Source organism: Colobus angolensis, unplaced genomic scaffold (assembly GCF_000951035.1).
Source record: "Colobus angolensis palliatus isolate OR3802 unplaced genomic scaffold, Cang.pa_1.0 Scaffold124, whole genome shotgun sequence".
NCBI classification, from domain to species: Eukaryota; Metazoa; Chordata; class Mammalia; order Primates; family Cercopithecidae; genus Colobus; species Colobus angolensis.
In genome coordinates this window covers 8817923-8834535 of record NW_012113586.1, presented here as the reverse complement: position 1 = coordinate 8834535, position 16613 = coordinate 8817923, and the positions used below count along the sequence as shown (strand labels likewise).

Here is a 16613-nt window from a genome sequence, read left to right as displayed (position 1 = left end):
CTCCCAAGGACTCAAGGAATCACACCTCTATGAAAGGAACACCTGTGGCTTCAGGCCTGGCCCAGTGTCCCTGAGTCCCTCTACCCCTGTGGGTATTGTAGGAGCAGTCCCAAACCAAGCTCTGGGTACAATCCTATTTCTAGACAGTGGGAAACTGAGGAGTCCAGGTAGCAGCTCGGCTTCAAGACCACTGTGTACAACTGCACAGATCCTGGCTGAGAAGCGGCTGAAATCTGCATGGCTGTATCTATTGGGGTGGAGGGAAGTACCTTTTCTAATTTGCACAAAGATGCCATTTAGCTTGTCCAGGCCCGGCTCAATCTAGTGTCTTTTTGTTGATCTGTTCTCCTCAAAACTCCGTGGCCCTGTCCCCTGCTGGCACTGATTTCCTCTGTGGCTCGACTCCTTCTCTGATCCCTTTATGCATTCTTTCTAGGACACGACTTCCTGTATGGTGCTCCAGCCCTCCTGTTACAAGATTCTGGATCTGAGACCCAGCCTCCTCCCCGAGGGCCCTCCGTATCTTCCATCGGATCTCCCTGCCTGATTCAGCTCTGACTTTCTGAGAGCAGAGGAGAGAGCCTACCTTCTTGCCTAGGTAACCCACCAGAGAGCCCATAACTCATCAGACATCTCACTGCGCTCCTTCCTGCTGCATCTTACCACCTTTAACTCTGTCCTTTTCTCTGCAGAGTTGGAGAATATCTGATTCTCCTCTAACCAATCCCTGCCCAAGAATGTCATTTTTCCTGGTCTAGTCCTAACAGGCCCTGCATAGAATTTCAAATCTCCTGGCACCCTCAGTTGGCCTGTTCCCTGCTCCTTGATTAGAGAAGCCCAAATTGCCTGAGTGCTAAGAATAGCATCATCATCAGTGACTAAACAACCCGACAGACAGCACCCCCACCCCAGTGTGCTTGGGGACACAGCTCCTGAGCGTCTACCCCCTCGGGAATCCTTGGAGGCCATATACCATCTGGGGACCCCTCACAGCTGACCCGTAGGACTCCTTCCCCTTGAAATGTCCCCACAGTGGACTCTCCTTTCCTTGTGAACAACGTAGGGACATTTGATGAAGGGGTCTCATCACAATCACTCTGGGAGCTTAACTTGGTCACAGCCTGGGCGCACTGAACCGGAACCTCCAGGACAGAGGCCCGGAGCTGTGTGTGAAGACAGCCCGCAGGGGACTCTGACATGGCTGGCTCGGCCACCGGCCACTGGGGACCACTGCACCAGGACTTACTTGTGTTTGTCTTCAACTCACAAGAAGCCCAGGGAGTGGCCCTTGAGCATTCTCAGCCAGAGACTGGGAGAGTGACCAGTGACATTGTTGGCGGCAGAAAAAGGCTGGCCCCATGTTCAAACACCACATGACACAGACACACAGTGCACAAACCACAACTGCGAGGATGGAACTGAGCGTGTCTCTCACATGAGAAACCCTGTGTGGGGTTTGTTCTCTGTAACAGGACTCTGGCGCTTAGGTGTCTCCTCAATGTTGGATGCCTTGTGTATCTCTCATCCATGTTATTGTTGAGCTCCTGTATTGTGCAGCTGTTTAGGTCCTTATAATGTCCTTAGAATCATTCCCACTGACCTAATAACCCCCACCCCTGCTACTTTTTATCTGACAACTCCTAATCATCCTTCAAAACCCATCTTGGACATAACCATTCCTAGGAAGTCTTCCTTCAGCTGCTATTTTATCCACTCCACATAAGGAATTGTTTCTTTCTCTCTGTACCTTTAAAAGACTCTTCTTGTGATGGACATATTCCACTGACTTATAACGATTTTGTCTGTCCGTCTTTCCTCTAGATCAGGGCAGTAACTGTGTCTAAGCACCTTCATGTCATCTAACTCATGTGGTAGGTGCTTGATAAATGCTTGCTGAGTAAATGAGTGCAGTGTGGGTCTTCCCCTCTAGAATGCAGGTTCCTTGAGTCTAAGGACTGTTCATCTTCTAAAAGCCAGCATAATGCTTAATCCAGCTCACATACCTCTGTGGAATAAATGAAACGTCACTGCCTCCCTTCTGCCCCAAAACTCATCTGTACTCAATGAAAATCTCAACAATCTCATCACAGCTCCTCCGGGCAAATGTAGTCACTCCCTTCTCTATGCTCAAACCTTTGTAAACACGCCTGCATTACAGTCTTTATCCCATTGTATCGCAACCATTTGTTTACTTATCTGTCTTCCTCACCAGACACGAGCTCCTCAGGGACCAAGCCTGTTCCTCATTCTTCTTTGTATTCCCCAACCCAGCACCTCGCAGGGAATCTGGCATGATGCGAATGCTCAGTGCCTGTGTGTGGGGTGAATCACCACCATGAGGCGGCCGTGGCTATGGAACAAAGAGTGGCTCACAGCTCGACAGGGACCACGGAATGGCTCTGGATTCTCCAGGACAGCCTCATCAGAGCCACTGCCCACTTGCTGAGGGCAGTAAGGAGAGCATCATCAGAGCCACTGCCCACTTACCACGACAGCCAGCAATTTGGTTTGGCTCCCTATAGCCTCCTCTTGTCCCTGCCTCTAAGCTCCCAGGAGTACCTGACACATCAATGTCTACAGCTGCCACTGTCTGGATAATCAAGTATTTGTGGAGGTCACAAAATATGTGGGTCACAGGCTCAGGTTTCTCCCCTGGAGGACGGATGGAGCTTTTCTTGGTCCTCTTCTATTCCTAGTCACCTGCCTTGCTCAATATTAATCAGGTGCCTACTATGTCTAAGTCCCTATTCCAGGTGCTGAAAGCACTTTTCTGGAAAGTCTGAGTGGTTAGTGGTTGTCATGACTTGGAGGAAGGCCGGCAGGGAGAAGATGGAGTGGGGGCTGGAAAAGCAAAGCAAGTCCAGGAACAAGAAATTACAGATGCCTTCAAGGCAGCCTGTAGCCCTCAGCCCTCTGTGGGGCCTGCTCAGCAACGTGCCTAGCAGGCGGGGAGTCCTTTTTGTGGGCCGGCAGGGACTGAGCCTGAGCTGTGTGTGCTGGCAACAGGCATCATCTACATAAGCCTGGCCGAGACGGCTTCCAGCCTGGTGCTGGGCTCTGTCTCCGGCACCTTCTTTTAAGGGGTAATCATTTTAATAAATAAGGATTGTGGGCCTCTTGCCTGAGAGTGAAACTGAAATCGAATCCATAATCCAGACAGAGGGGAGTACAGCTGCACTGGGTTAATTACGCACACACCAAGCATATGGCGGTGCACCTCCAGACCAACAGGCGGAGAGCATTCTCTGGGATGCAATTAGTTCCTGTGCATGCATAAAAAATGAGCCAGCACCTCCAAAAGAAAAATAAAATTGCCGAAGTCATAACCTCAATCCAGTGTAATTACAATCACTGAGTCGTGCTACTTAGGTTTAAGCAACATTCACTCATCCGCTCTCACGCAGGTGGGCTTGCCTAGCGGTGGTTTTCTTCCAGCTCTGCTCTGCCCATGCTTCCTCCACTTCCCCGACCCCTGCTCTTCTTCCACAGCATCCTTTCCCTCCCCAAGTCCTGAGCACCACATTGTTTAACCCTGGTTCTCCAGGGCGACGTGATAAGCAGAGCATAATTCTTAGAGTCATAGTAACAGCATGCATGCAGGGAGCCTGGCACTGTACATGAATTATCCACTGATCCTCACAGCAATGCTATGAGATTGGTAATGATGTTAACCCCACTTTCAGGTGGAGAAATCAAGGCTTAGAAAATTTAGTGGGTTGTGCAAGGCTGTGCAGACAGGGTGAGCCCACTGTGCTTGGTGGACTTGGAAATTGAACAACGGGGCTGGAATTTCCAGCATCAGAACTATAGGCAAGTCATTTCATCTTTTTCGAATCATTTTTATCTCCCCTCTCTGGGAAAGTGTGATAATAAAACTAACCTTCAGGGTCATTCTGGTGCGAGGATTAAATGAAATCTTGTATGTGAAAGCGGCAAGCAAGCAACAGACCTTCAATTGAGGTCTGGTGAGCTGCAATGCATAGTGATTTGGAACCCGGATCTAGGACCAGAACTATCTGGGGGGAATCTCCTCTGCTTCTCCCAACCTCCCCTCACTTCCTTCACATTTTTGCTCAAATGTCACCTTGTCAGGTGACCTCCCCTGATCACCCTAATTTGAATTACAAAGCCCACCCCAGCACTCCATAGCCTCATTGCTTTGTGTCGCTCACAATACTCATCACCTTTTCACACACAGTCCATGATGCTTTCTTTCCTCATTCCTGTCTCCCCACCCCTGTTCCCTAGTAGAGTGTAAGCTCCATGCCGGCGTGAGGTTCATCTGCTTTGTTCACTGCTGTCTTCCTAGCACCAAGGACAATACCCAGCACCTGGTAGGTGCTCAATAACGGTTTATTGAATGAATAAATGATTAACCTCAGTTTTATCATGTGTAAAACATCATCTTTTTGAGTCTTTGTGAGGATTGCATGAGACGGCTTCTAAAATGCAGTGCTTGGCATTTGGTACTTGCTCCAAACACGATAGTAATGAGAGATGAGACTGTTGATTCTCTGTCCACCAGTGTAGCTCCAGTGCTCAGGAGAGTGGTTCATATAAGGTAGATGTTTGCTAAATATCTGCTGAGTGGATTATTGTCTGAAGGTTTTTTGAGCTTGAAAAGGTATAGAAGGCCTGTCAGGACATGGGGCCCCTGAGGTTCCTGCTCTAAAACACGGCCTGTGGCCCATAGAGGGTCCTAGCTGAGAATGCTGTACTGCTCAGAGCATGGCCGCTCACCAAAGCAGGCACCTGGCACCTGATTCTAGTTGGGAACCTTCCTGACCAGGGTGTAAGAATGCCAGATAAAATATAGTATGTCCAGTTAAATATGAACTTCAGATAATGTAATATTTGGGACATACACTAAAAGCTTTCATTGTCCTGTGTTTAATTTGTGAAATCTGGCACCCAAGCTGGGGGATGTATTTTCAAGGCACTCTGAGGAGACAGAGGCATCAGGGAGACCCCCTAGGCTATGACCATCTCTTCTCCTCTGCTGTGGCTAGAAGGGCTTAGCCTAGATAGGGACTTTGGGGAGCTCAGAGGCAGAAAGGCAGAAGCTAAGACCTGTGGGAGGTGAGTCGGTCGTCCAGTGGAGGGGTCAGAGGGGCAAGGAAAGGCAGGCGTCAGGTGAGACACTGACCCTTGCCACTGGGCAGAGGCTGGTTCTCTGAGGAGTGGCTGTAAAAGGGTGGCAGTACAAAGTGTTTGTGACACACACACATCCTGCTCTTAGTTGCTGCTACTAAAATACCTCCCACATTTGCAAATGGCTTCATCCATCAGTCTCAGGGTGGATGTCTCCTCTGTTTGAGAGATGAGGGGACTAAGGCCTCAAGTTACCAAAAGCACTGCCTGTGTTACCCTGCTGGTTAGCTGCCGAGCTGGGGCCTCTTGGCCTCCTGGTGCTGGGCTACTCTTTGAAAAGGGGTGAAACAAGGCCTCACTGTCTAGTCAGTGACATCAGGGAACTTCAAAGCACTGGAGAATCTCACTTACCTTTCTTGGGGACCTTCTACATCCCTGGCATCCTGTCACAAAGTAAGGTACCTGCCACTCTGTGGTTTCATCAGTCCTGCAGCCTAAGGCCTCACCTGACCGTGCCCTGTCTCCATCCTAGTCTGGTCAGCTGCTCTCACCACCCCCGGGGTCCACTGTGTGGAACTGAGATTCCCAAGGCCCATGGGGGAGGTTAAGCTGAGGTCAAACCCAGACTGAAACCTCACAACCAGAGCTCCCCCTTTGTGTTCTGGAGCTCCAAGCCCTGGGCTGCTTCTCATTCTGCAGTGCTCCAGAATGTCCAGTAGGACAGCCTCCAGTCCCATATGTTCCCCTCCCCAGTCCCATATAGTCCCCTCATGGGGACAAGCCTGCCAGCCTCCCTCCTGAGTATGAGTTTCCAGTGTCCATTACCCAACAGCTAACTCATCCCCCTCATCTTCCAAGGTCAGGGAGGCGTGTTCCAGCAAGTGCAACCCAGGGTGACTCTGATCACCAGCTTGTAATTACTTTTCACACCTTGGTTACATCACGATGGTCCTTGAGCTGAGTCTTTGTCTTATGCTAATGACCACATACCAGCCGGGCCTGAGAAGGCTGTGGAGGGGATCTTCCAATAGCAAGGAGGCTGCTGGATCTTCTGCCAAACTGTTGAAATTTGGGAAGCTTTGGGGTCCATGTCCTTGGGGCATAGGTCAGAGTCAGCATCCTGTTCTCTATATAGGTCTAGGAGGACCATATCTCTCACCTTAGACCTTTTCCATAACCCCCCACCGCACACCTCCACCCCAGGCAGGTGGCACACTCAAATCAGGGTATGGGAGAAGGTTTATAAAGGGGCTGCCTACAGAGATGTGGACAGGGTCTACAGAAACCACGAGGGATGGCTCCACTCACAGGCAAGCAAAGTGGTGCTGTCACCATCTCGGCTAATTGGATGAGGGGAGGGAGCGGGACCAAAGCCTAGGAGAAGAGAATCATAGAGAGGGCCCCTCGAGAGGCGCTATGGCCTTTGGCTATGGGGCAGAGCCAGTCCCAGATGACCTGCAGGGAGGCAGCCAAGGGAGTACCCCAACCTCACCTTCTTTTCTCCCTCCAGGCTCTTGCCAGGACCTCAACTGGCCAAACCCAGCCAGAAGCCAGGATGGAGAAGGATGGCGAGCAGACCTGGATGGAGACCCTCCCTGATGAATACCCAAGGGACCGCCTCCGCACTCTGCACCTGCCTTGCAGGGGAGAGAAGAGGGAGGATAGCACGGGTGTGTTTGCTGTGCACAGTAGGTTTGCTGAGGGCACGGATGTGGGGTGGGGAGATGTTTTCAGAAGTTTCAGAAAACAACACACAATTTGGTCTCGGAAGCCTTGAGACCATGCACTGCGTGTGGCCCTGCTCAAGTTGCTTGCCCTCTTTGGTCCCTGCTCTTCTCCCTATAGCAGCATTGCTAATTCCACACAGGGCGACTGTGGGCATCACAGAGGGTAACCTGAGTGGAAGCTCTCAGCGTGCTGTGCACAGGGCACTTAGTAGATGTGCAATAAGTACAACCTGAATCTAGAATGGCAGGTGCTGGTCGCCTGGTAGCCTCAGCCTCCCCTCCAATCCCAGACTTCCTGCCTGCTCTCTCAGCTTCCCTCAGGCCAGACCCCACCTTGCACATGGTGGATCCTGAGCCGCTGCCTGGCTTGGGGTCAGCGCCAGGAAGCCAGCTGCCAGCCCCACCTGCCATGGGTGACTGCTGGCCAGCACTGACCTGTCCCAGCATCTGGCAGAGCTTACTTACGAGCACTGGTTCCAAGCCCCAAGCGACTGCACTGCTAGGTGTCAAGGTGTGCAAAGGAGCTGGGGGCCAGACGGGAAGGAGGAGGGAGGGGGACCTAGAGAGAGGGAGCTACCTTGTGAGATCCTGTCCCCTGTCCTCTGGGCAAGCAGCTAAGCAGGGCAGGAAGAGGGGGAGGGCCTCTCCTACCTGAGAGAAACCAGCAGCTGCCGGTCTACCTTGTTAACTGGAGCACAATTAAAGCAGTCAGGAGTCGAGGACGTCTCATGTTTATTCATGTACCTTTGACACACTGTCTTTCTGTGTCAGTCACAGTCCCTGTGGGTGCTTTGTGGCCACTCCTCCTCCTCTAACCTTCTCTGCCTCCACCCAGTTCCTGGGCACTCATCATGCGCCTTCTCGTTGATTCGTTTACAAATCGTAAGTGAACATCCGTAAAACGCCTTACAGTTTACAAAGCACTTTTCCTATTCGTTACTTTGGGTAAGCCTCACAGCAGCCCTGTATGGTTTCTAGGATCATCATCCCAGTGTTACAGATGCTCTGGGCTCCACAGCCCCTGAGAGGGGGTGCAGCCCTGGGCGTGGGGTCACAGTGCGTGCGGAGGAGGACAGATGTCTGCACCATTCTGCTTCTGCGCACTGAGGGCACGGGGCTGATTTTGCTGACCCAGGTAGCGGGGACAGGGACTAAGTGTTCCTGTGGGCTGATGGAGTGAGTGTTGTCCTCCTCCTCTCCTGGCTGAGCTCCGAAGGCTCCTTTTGCCAGCATACGCAGTACAGCTGGGAGAAGTAAATACCCGTCGCTTATGGGGGGTGTTGGCAACCCTCAGTCGGAAGAACAGTGTGGTGATTGTTGCCTCCTCAGCAAATCTATGTCTCTGACAACCACTTGGCCCAGGACTCCAGGGGACTCCAGCCGCCTTCTCCTCTCTGTTCCTGTTAGGGGTACCCTGAGTACTCCTAGGCTCGCCCCCTTTCTCAGTGGAAGGTCCTCCCCAGCGCCAGGTGAACTCACTGGTCCACAGGTGCTGCCTCTGGGAGGCTTCCTCTGATCCCCCTGTCTAAAGAGCCCCCTCCTTGACTCTCGATCTTCTTACAGAATTTTTCTTAGTAGTACATTTAACCTTAGTAATATATGAATTTCACTTTTTTTTTTGCAATCTAGAGTGAATGAATGATACTGGACCTTAAGAAGGAATTCAACTCATGTTTATGAGCACCTACCGTGTACCAGGCGCATTTAGTTCGGTTGTTAAAAAATCTTTTTGATTCTCACAATAACGCTGTGAGATGGTCTGCAGGGCCCGCAATGGGACAGGATAACTTGCCAGAGGTTGCCAGCTGCCGGTTCCACATCTCAGCGAAAGGCACCTTCAAACATGTGGCTGCCCAAGTTAGTGAACTGAGAGTCACGTCAGCCTCCTCACCTGTGCCCACCCAAGGCACACATGGAAACAATCATCCAGTCTTGTCCACCCCACTATTAGAATTTTTCTAAACTCCATCAAATCCCTTCTCCCTTGCCATTTCCCTTGGCAAACCCACCAGCATCTCTCAGGGACTGCCTCACTTTGATGCTTCAAAGACTCCAGTTCTCTCCTCTGTAAAAGGTGAGTAAGTTCAACCAACCCTGAGCCAAAGTCCCTCCAAAGGCATATGAGAGAGGGTGACTTGACATCATGGTTTTGGGGGCTGCATTATGATTTTTGTGGGTCCTTAGGTTTCATGGTCCCATTTCTCCATAAAATCTTATTAAAAATTGGACTTTTAAAAAGCATTGGAATGAAACAAATATAATCCAGGCTAAATTCATTATTATCGTGTTGATTTTTTCTTTAAAAAAAAAGTAAAACATTGTCATGGACCCCTAAAAGTGTTGTGGTTCCTAAGCACAGTCTCTCCTGTGTTTGATGGATGGGTCAGTTCTGTTATCCACAGGTCAGTTTTACTGCTGAAAGTCCCCCATCCCAGAACAACCCTCAGTCCCATGCAAAACGGAGTGGTTGGTCACTCTCCTACAAGGCCTTCCACAATCCGGCTCCCCACTGCCTCTCTAACCTCAATGCCTACTCTTTTCCCTTGGCCAGTTCTGCTCCAGACACTCCCCTGCCCCCAGGCTGGTCCTGGATCAAATGAGGACACTCCTGCCTCAGGGCCTTTGCACTTATCCTCCCCTCTGACTGGCATAAACACTTGGCTAACTTTATTCAAATCTTTGGTCAAATGTCACCTTGTCATTTAGGACCTTCTGGGACCAGCAGCGTAACAGCTCTCTCACTGGACTCCATTTCTCCCTCCTACTCATGTCCAGTTTTTTTCTCCACACAGCAGCCAGAGTGACCTTTCAAAAAAGCAAATTTGATCATGTCTGTCTCCTATTTAAAAATGTTTATCGGTTCCCGCTGTTTTTAGAAGACTGAAACTCCCTAGCATGACCTACAAGGCCCTGATGAGCTGATGCTGTGTGTCAGGCTCCTGCTGGGAGGCCACTGGCTGGGAGTTGCAATGCTGACCCTTTTGAAGTTCTTCTCCCAAGGCCCTCCAAGTGCATAGAGAAGCTCTTTGGGTCATCTTAGTCTCTGCATTACCTCCTCTGAGAAGAGAAGAGACTTCAGTGAGCCAGGGAAGGGCTGAGACTGGCATCAAGGGAAAGGAGAGGTGGGAGGGGATGACTTCACAAGGCCCTGAAAGTCTGGTACTTTATTCTCTCCCTGAACCCAGCTAGAACCACTGAAAAGACCCTGAAGGACACTGGGGCACAGAAGGCAAAGGGAGTCACTCCTGGCAGGAATTTACTTGGACATGTTTGCCTTCTTTCAATTCTAGGCACTGTTTGAGTCTGGGCAGTACTTTCCAGAAGCCACAGTAAGCAGAATGTATAGGATACAGCCAGGAAGTACTTCCTTGTGCCTACCCTACATCTTGCATGCTACAACTTCACTCCTCAGTGGAAATGGAGAGATGGATGATCCTCCCACCACATGCCATTTGTTTCCATGAAAGCTGAGCCCTATTAAAACAACAAAAATGAATATCGATCAAGCTTGTATCATGTGACAACCACTGTCCTAAGTGCTTTACATGCATAAAGTCATTTATTCCTCACAATAGCCCAAGGAGATGGGTTCTATTTGATGAAATGAGAATTTGGAGTCCCTGTCTCCTGCACCCTACTGATGATGCCAAGGTAGCAGGAGGTGTGAGAGAGCCTTTCCCTGACCCTTAACACTTTTTGGGAAGGAATCTTCTGCATGCTGCAGGAAATGGCCCTGAAGACAATCAGGAACGATTCTGAGGACATAACTTCATTGGTGCTATTCTGATATAGCTACGGCTGAAGTAGACACAAGTTTCACCATCTTAGGTACTACCAACAATAGTTATGGCAGGCACTTCAAAACATTTGGTGAATAAATTAGTTTACTGAGCATGTACTTAGTGCCAGCGCTCTAAAAGGTAAGTTGCACACGTTATGTCATTTAAGCCACACAAAACCCCTTTTAGCTATTGTTAATCCCATTTAGCAGATAAGGAATACGGCTCAGAGAGAATAGGTAGTTCAACCAAGGCCACACAACTAATAAACGCAGAACCTGGTATTTGTCCTCAGATCTGTATGACTTGCTTCTAACAGCTTAGGTGCTTGATGAATACTTGTTAGGTGGCTAACAAAAACTGGGCTGCTGACAGCTCTGTCTAGGATAGAAGACCAACATTGTGCATCCAGGCCCCCGGTTAAAGAGGTGTTCAGGAGGGGGAGAGGAATCTGGAGCATGGTTACAGCTTCTCAGTCCCCCACCCCACCCCGACTTGGGATTTAGTTCTATCCATGCTGCTAATGCATGACCCACACTCCCAAGCTCCCTCTCAGCCCTGTCTACCCTTGAGCTGCAACTGTGAAATCATAGTGACAGTTCCAGTTTAGTTCCCAGGATGAGCCTGCGATTATGTCTGCCTCAGCAGGGAGGTGACCCCTGTTCTGTCCTTGCCCATGACAGTGAGCTCTTCTCTCTCATTCAGGTGGCTACTAAAACACTGCCTCCTGCATTTAGTCCTCCCAGGTTGACCAGATGTTGGATGTCAGCTCATGTGGGTTCTTCCATCCAGAGAGAAAAAGCTTTGAGCCCAAGTCTTAGCCAGCATCTGTCCCTGTCTTATTGGATGATTGATGGGACACCTCAGTGAAAATTTAGCTCCCAGCAAGGAAGTCCTCCTGTGGGTCCCAAGGGAAGTCCCCTTTCAAACAGGCGCTGTCTGGCAGAGCCCCTCTCACCATCTCCCATTTCCAAAGGGCCTCATGGGGTCAACCCACCAGCTCTTAGGTGGTGACTAGTTGAGGTTGCCTTTTGAAAAGCAAAAGGGCAGAAAGGAGGAAGCCGGGCGGGGTGGGGGGTGGGTGGGGGAGAGGTAGATGGCGTAGATAACAATGGGGCAGGGGGCTTCCTTTAAAGAAAAGGAAAGTTTCCCAGGAGAGGCTCTGTCCAGGCGAATATCCCTGGGTGACCCATAATAACCTGAGTTTACACCCTGGGTTCCAACGAAGATATGCTCTAACTTCAGGCTGAGAGATTTAGGCACATGGAGGTACTTTATGTGTAGATTTAGGGATCCTTCTAAACTTCAACTGTGTAAATCCCTTTCCTTTCCCTCCCCCAGCCCAGTCTCAGGAACTTAGAATGGCAAGGTTTTTGAAATCACTTTAAAAGGCTTTTCATTTTGTAGATAAGAAAACTGGGGTCATAAGACTCGTCCCAGGTCCACTGAAGGACCTTGTTCCTGTGTTTACAGAGGGAAGCAGGTGGCAGGAGGGGGCCCACTGGCAGCGGAATAGAACATGTCACCCTCTCCTATCTCCTTATTCCTCTCCTTCCCCACTCCCTGAGGCAGCATTTCCAGGCTGGCAGAGCAGGGGTGGAGGTGCAGGGAGGGCTCTGCAGGGAAGAGGGGCCTGCAGGGCCAGGGCAGACACCAGTGACAAGAGCAATTTATTTCCCAGGCACAGATTAGACGGCAACTGAGAAATTCTTCCTCATGCCATCCATCAGTGAACCGCCTCCGGCAGCCTCTGTGGGGTCAGGAAATTTGTCTTGACTGCACTGCTCAGCCACTTTATTTGGGCTCCTGTGGCTCGAGTTACGCGAGGGACCCCCAAACAAGTAGGAGGAATCCAACCAAACATCATCCACAGAGCTACTGCCTCACAAACTGCAGCTGCCTGCTCACACCCTGGGCTAAACAGACTCCCCAGAGGAGATGATGCATTTCCTTATGGCCTGTAGGAACAAGGGCTATTATAGTGCAGGACACTGGCTGGGGAGGGAGCAGCCCCTAGAGACTTGGACCAGACAGATATCTGGGGTCACTGAGATTTTCTTAGTCTGCTTTGACAAGAGGGCATTGGCTGAAAGTACAGTATTAGCTGAAGGAGTTGGCAAACTTTTTCCAAAAAGGATCAAATAGTAAATATTTCAGGCTTGCAGGCCATAGGCCTTTGTCACAACTACTTAGGTCTGCCACTGTAGTGCAAGGGCAACCACAGACAATTCAAAAATAAATGGGCATAGCCATGTTTCAATAGAACTTTACAAAAACAAAGTGAATGGCCATGGGCTGAATGCTAATGCCCCCAACCCTTTCACTAAAAAATAAGTTTTGCAATGAAAAAGTGTCAACTACGCAATGGGGACACTGACCCTTAATTCTAATATGGTGAGTCTGTAAATTATATTGTCAAGTCTGAGAAAGCAAGGGATCTACTCTCTTGTGGATCTGTGGCCATGAGTTCTCACAATACCCTTAATCAGCATAGGAAAGAACTGTGTAGGAGTTCAAAATATAGGCTCTGATACAATATTATTTGGATTTAATCCTTACTCTACTACTTACCAGTTGTAGGACCTTAACCTCCCTTACCTCAGTTCCCTCCCCTGTAGAGTAGGGACAATAACAATTTACTCTCACAGGGTTGTTGTGAAGCTGAAGCAGCTATTATAGGTAAAGCATTCGGAACAGTGTCTGGCATGTGATCAGTCTGCACATCTAACTGTTGCCAGACCTTAGTTAACCTTCACTAAATCCTGACTAGGGGCTGGTTGATCTTGGGTGATGTAAGAGGTTGAGGTGTGAGGACACTTTGTCCCTACCAGATGGGCAATACGTGACTGTTCCCATCTAGGCACCTTGGCACTGGACATTTGAGATTTCTCTTTTTGCCTTTGCCCATTTTGATTAGAATAGAAAGTGGGCTAATGATAGCAACAAGAAGAAAGAGAAAAGACAAGGAAAATACATTTATTGAACTGTTACAATGGGCTGGGCAGGGCTAGGTGCCTTACATATTTTATTTCATTAAATCTATGCAACAAACCTGCAAGGCAGGCATTACTATCCTCATTTTTAGACAAAGAAATTAAAATCTCAGGTTGTGTGACATGTTCAAGGTCACCCACACTGCCTAATTAAAAGTTCATTCTTTCATCAAATATTTCTTTTTCACCAACTATGTGCCAGACATTGACTAACCTATTAGTCTAGGAAACAGAAAAGAAAAAAAACCGCTTATGTTCTCGATGGTAGAGATGAAAATTTAAATCAATTATTAAGGTGGGGTTGCAAATGAAAGTTATAAGAAGCAGGAAGCCCTCACCAAGGAAGAGACACTTAATCTGAATCTTGAAGAATGAATGGGAGTCTCCTGGGAGGACAAGGGAGAAAAGGTATTCCAAGAAGTAACATCACATGCAAACACACAGAGGCATTCAATAACATTGCGCTTTTGAAAACAGTCACTGATTTGCTCTGGCAGAGTTGCAAGGGCAATCAGAGGGCAATGAAGTTGGAAAGGCAGGAGGTCACAGGGGACTTAGGGAGGCTCTGGTGGCTCATGATGAAGAGTTTGAACTTGATCCTGCATACAGTGGGGAGGCACTTAAAGGGTTTTAAGCAGGGTAGCAACAGAATTAAATTGTTTCAGAAATTTAAAAATGGAGGTTGGACTAGAAGGTGAATGCGGCAGGATGCAGGAAGAAACCGAAAGACAACTGAGTAATCCAGGGGAGAAATGATGAGGGGGGTTAACTAAAGAGTAGCAGTGGGAATACAAAGAGGGAGATTGGTCTAAGAGAGGCTGAGGAAGTGGGAAGGCTAGACGTGATGATGATTGAAATGAGGAGTGAGGTGGGGAGGAAAGAATGGAGTCTGGGCTGACTTGGAGCCTGCCTTGGGTGATGAGATAAATGGGGGCAGCTTTGATATGGGGAGCAGAGGAGGAGGAGCAGGGGTTTACATAATGATCACAATTTCCATTTTGGTCATGTTGAGGGTGGCTGGTGTGGGGCTAGATGTGGTGGAGGGGTGGGCGTGTGGAAGGCAGGATGGGGAAGAGAAGAAGGACACACATTCTTCTCTCAGTCCCACATGGCACTCACTGATAAGAGCTGGGAAATAGCACATTCATCAGGCTCCAAGAACCAACTTTGTGGGAACAGTGCAGGGTACTCCCAAGATTGCTGTTGGGGGGGCAGCCTCAACACTCAGCTCTAGGGGAGGGTCCTGGGGGAAACCTCAGGTAAGAATTTCCCTTTTGTAAGAACATACTTTGCTGTGAACAACTTGCAAATTCATTCATTTCTCTCTCACTCTCTCCTTTTTTGTATTTCAGTAAAATGTAATTCTTGATAATTATCCTGAGTTTAGTTATCTGGCTTCTTAAGGGCTGTAGTGCCATTAACACAGATGAGCAAACAAAGGACGTCCTTGCATGCAGTCTTTCTTTCACGGAGCTTGAAAATATTTGCCTAACTGTCCCCATCTGCTCCAGACCCCAACCATCCCTTGCTGCTGCTGCACTTTTGCTCCACTAAGGACAGTTCCTGGAACCATAGAAGGCATCTCAGGAGGAACTCCTGACTCAGCAAGGTCAAGCAGCTTCCCAAACTATGCCCTTCAGATGGCCTCACTTCAGTGCCCAGCCTTGGCCTCATAGATGGGCAGAGCAAAAGGAAGGAACAAAGGTTTCTCAAGGAGTAAGAGAATAGTGTGCATGTTTGTGTGTGTATGTTAGAGTTGGGGGGAAGGGAAGGGAGAGAAAGGCATAGAAGGAGACAAATACGGTCAGAGAGCAACAGAGAGAGTGCTCACATACGAGCACTTCATCTTGTTCTGAAAGTGTCCTTGGCCATGGTGCTGAATGCTAAGTCCCCACTATCATGTAGAGGTGGGTGAACCACGCTGTGACTTTAAGCTGTTATATTCACCTAGTTCCTTATTATTAATAGTTATTGAGTAGCCACTGTATGCCAGATATACTGCTACTTGCTTTCACACATAGTCTTATTTAATCACACAATAACTTCCTAACACAATAATTCACAGAACGGCCACAGGGTCTTGCCTTCGGTTATTGATGCCAAACTACAGTAGGGGGTGGGTACTGAAAAAGTATTTTACTTTTTGAGGATCTTTACAAAAAGGCAGGGATAAGGAGAGACAGCTGGTTGCTGGTTCTGTTTAAATGATTCCCAAAGAGGTCAGGACTACGCAGGGAGTGAGCCAGCACTCATCACAGTGGATCTTGTGAGGGACATGTCCCACAGATTATGGCCCATATGTGCTAACAGGGCTCAGGGTCCTGGGAAGCTTTTTGTGTTTCCATAAATTATTATCTTCAAAAGACATAGAAATAATGTCTCTGAAAGAGGATCCTTCATAGTAGAGATTCTAGCAACTCCAACCCATTCCAGTTACATTGCTATTGTTCAAAACAGCTTTGGAATTCTTTTTTGGGTTTCCTTAAAGATATTTATGTTTTATTTATTTATTTTTGTGACAAAGTCTTACTCTGTTGCCCAGGCTGGTGTGCAGTGGGTGATCATGGCTCCCTGCAGCCTCTACCTCCTGGATTCAACTGATTCGCCTGCCTCAGCCTTCTGAGTAGCTGAGACTACAGGTATGTGCCATCATGCCCAGCTAATTTTTGTATTTTCTTTGTAGAGATGGGGTTTCACCACATTGCCTAGGGTGGTCGTAAACTCCTGGGCTCAAGCGATCTGCCCACCTTGGCTTCTCAAAGTGCTGGGATTACAGGTGTGAGCCACCATGCCTGGCCAAACACATTTATGTTTTCAATTGAAAAAATTTTTCATTCTGTGGGTGCAGAATAATTTCTAAATAAAATATTTTTCACCATTTTATTTTTCAGTTTTAATTTTTTAGTAGATTATTTTTTAAGAGCAGTTTTAGGTTTGTAGCAAAATTGAGTGAATACCATTGTATTTTTCTAGGTCTTTCCTCCTTTCTTTCTTTCTTTCTTTCTTTCTTTCTTTCTTTCTTT

General features: G+C 48.5%; 1 protein-coding gene across 2 annotated transcripts in view; it reads right to left on the bottom strand.

Annotated features, from left to right (window-relative positions):
* The window catches only part of KCND3 (potassium channel, voltage gated Shal related subfamily D, member 3), a 215429-nt gene that overhangs the window by 73726 nt on the left and 125090 nt on the right, over positions 1 to 16613 (bottom strand). The gene's annotated exons all lie outside the window — the stretch shown is intronic.